This window comes from Scleropages formosus, chromosome 11 (assembly GCF_900964775.1).
Source record: "Scleropages formosus chromosome 11, fSclFor1.1, whole genome shotgun sequence".
NCBI classification, from domain to species: Eukaryota; Metazoa; Chordata; class Actinopteri; order Osteoglossiformes; family Osteoglossidae; genus Scleropages; species Scleropages formosus.
Genome location: NC_041816.1, coordinates 27,775,507 through 27,778,925, shown reverse-complemented (window position 1 = coordinate 27,778,925; position 3,419 = coordinate 27,775,507).

Below are 3,419 nucleotides of genomic sequence, written 5' to 3'. Positions count from 1 at the left end.
GCTCTGGTTCCCTGTGACCCCGTAAGGGACAAGCGGTTCTGAAAATGTGTGTGTGTGTGTGTGAATTTGTTAGAATGGGTCTTCCAGCAAAGAAAATCACCAAATTCATAGCAAGAAATCATGGTGATTTTTTTTAGTATTCTCTGTTCTTTTGGACCAACAGGTTTGTTCTTACATCTACAGATGAACCACCCAATGAGAGTAAGTAGAATGTATTTTTATGTACATCAAGGTGATTATTTCAGTATTTTTTGTTCTGTCGGACTAATAGCTTTGTTCTTACTTCTGTAGATAAGCTGCTCAAAGAAAGTAAGTAAAGTGTGTTTTTAAGTACATGAGGATGATTATTCCAGTATTCCCTGTTCTGTTGGGCTAACAGTCTGTTTCCTACATATACAGACAAGCCACTCAACAAGAGAAAGTAGAGTGTGTTTTTGTGTACATCAGGACGATTCTTTTAGAATTATGTGTTCTTTCTGATGTTTGTATTCTTGGTAGGTGAGGTAATGCACGGGACTGGAAGCTGCTGGCTGATGGGGGCAAACAGCTCCAGGTGCCACAGGTCATTGCAGTTACTTCATTGTGTCCAGACATGGGGTAATATTCGGAGTGTGAGCGGATTGTGTACTTTGTAAAGTTAAAAGTGCTGTTCGAGGATACTATTGGGGAGTCATCTGAAGAGAAATTGTTAAAGTATACATATCTGGTGGCAGAGGCAAGAGATCGTGGGACACGGGCTCATGTGAGACCAGGAGAGGTAGGTGTTATGGGCAGTTTGTGTCTAAATCTGTTACATTGCATTTGGGGGAATTTGGAGTTCTAGCATTGTTAGCATATGCAATTTACCCTTTTAACTGCTTTTCAGTTACTTAAATCTGCTGTACAAATAAAATTAGATGCATAGGCACAAAGTGACACTGTTGAAATAAGTCTTAGTCTTAGTCTTAGATCCTCCCGTGCTGCTGGGCGACGAGATCTCTTCACCCCTTCCGGTCCTCTGCCAGTGCTTCAGCTTCGTTGAAATAAGTAAAAAGTGAAAAACACCACTCAATGGAAATGGTCAAAATCATGAAGAACCCTACAGGGCTTGTCTCATTCTCTGAACTTTACTAAGACAATATTATCAAAAACGCCAGCATTTGACAGTAACATTGGATTAAATATGAAGTTTATAGGTAGTGAGCTGCACCTCACTGAATGTTGTATAATATAGAAATCTTAATGATATTCCATTGCTAAAGTTGATAATGAGATTCTGGTTAGAAAGTACACTAAACTGGTTGAATAATTTGTGAATATTTAGAAGGAAGTCACACAACAGTAGAGCAAAATATACTGTAATTATATATTTTTTTTTTTGAGTGGGTGTGGAATTCATTCACACCCACAGTGACATGCGTTGGTAGACTAAGATAACATGTGTGAAGTGTAGATTAACATGTAGTCAGTATAACTTTTGGATTATATTCAATTTTAAATTATACTATTCATATTTAGATAGGGGGTGTGGTGGCGCAGTGGCGCAGTGGGTTGGACCACAGTCCTGCTATCCAGTGGGTCTTGGGTTCGAGTCCTGCTGGGGGTACCTTGCGCCAGACTGGCGTCCTGTCCTGGGTGTGTCCCCTCCCCCTCCGGCCTTACGCCCTGTGTTGCCGGGTAGGCTCCGGTTCCCTGCGACCCCGTATGGGACTAGCGGTTCTGAAAATGTGTGTGTGTGTGTGTGTGTGTGTGTGTGTGTATTCATATTTAGTATCAAAGCTAGGAAAATGGGTGCACACTGTTCAAAAGTTACGTTCAATAGTAAATTACAATAACAGGCAAGAAACTCACGGACTTAATAGTAAAGCATTTATTTTAACATTATCATCGGTAAACATTTTTCATAACACTGGTACACCCAGGTACAGTTTTTATAATAAAAACAAATAAATTCAGCAAAATGTAATAGCTAACCTCAACAAAAAGTGTGCTGCAATTATTGACCTTCATACTCAGTAATTTAGGAAGTGTGAGCAATTAGTATATTGATCAACATAACAATTAATATTAAAATAAATTTCCAAACATTCTGCAATTTAGCTGTAAAATTATATATTAAGTTGCTTCAGTACAGATAAGTTCGTTTGTAAATGAATATTTTTTTAGTAATAACAGGTACTATATTATCTGTATTTCAATAAAATGATGTATTTAACTAGTATGACTTTTTTACTGTTCTTTTCAAATGTTAAACTTACGATTAATTCGTACAAGCATTAATGAAGAAAAATATTAGTCGATACACATACTGAAACAGGAGTGAATAATTCATTTTAAAAAAAGACCTTTTTAACTTTTAGACTGTTGAATTCTGATATCTCAACTTTGCGGGGAAAAAAAAATTAGGGAGGGCCATTTCACCAATGAAAACATGTATATGCAAAAGAGACGCAGAACTATAAAATTAAATAATTTGAGAATGGGTGACACAATGCTGACTTGGTTAGTTAAGAACATTTGGAAAAGTTGAATTAAGAATGAGAAGAGGATCATCAATGATATGGATGAACTCATTTACAGTGGCCAGGAACATACTCACCCCTTTCAAGTCTATATGGCTACAAGTAAAGGATTCTGTTTTCTGAGAAATGCTATGGACTTTACATAACTTAATGACAACACTGGCACTAAAAGGAAGCCACTTGAAAAAAAAAAAAAAACATAGCATTAATAGTCTAAAGATGACTTCTCGGCAGAATGTGTCTTCATCTGCCCCTACACTCTTTTGGGTCAGCACTTTTTTGCCATGAACTGTTGTACCACAGCTGTGCTCTTCCTCCTATTTTCCCCACAGAAAGAACAGGCTGCGTTATTAGCTGACATCTCTGCCTGGATAACAGTATGTAAGAGACGAGGCAGGAAACAGGAGGAGATGCAATCGCCCGTTGCTGTGGGCTTTTATTTGCCTTAGACAGCGGAGAAGGAAGGAGATGGGAAAGAGGGAGCAGGGAACAGGTAGGGAGAGGTTTCGTGCTGGTCGGGGGGGCTAGGAGATTCGAGTCGGTCGGGACGTGGGCTTCGTCTCAGGGTTCAGGTCTGCAGTCGCCTCTGTCTGGTTCTCCTCCTCGGTCTCTTCCCCCTACTGCTGGGCACCGGGGAAGAAATAGGGGATGAAATCAGCCCGAGCTGTGGCTGCTTTGCCCTCGTCTCCACCCCCTCCCCGGGCGGCCTTGGCGTGCTACACAGTAACTTTCAGCAGAAGTTAACAAGAAGATTCAGCAGAACATGGAGATCCATCACATCATTTTGAAAAGTTATCATCTTACCTTAAAATTATTCTTTTGCTTTTCTGTCTACATAAGCACATATGTGTTGAGGTCAGGGGGTACAGTGGCACAGTGGGTTGGACTGGGTCCTGCTCTCTGGTGGGTCTGGGGTTT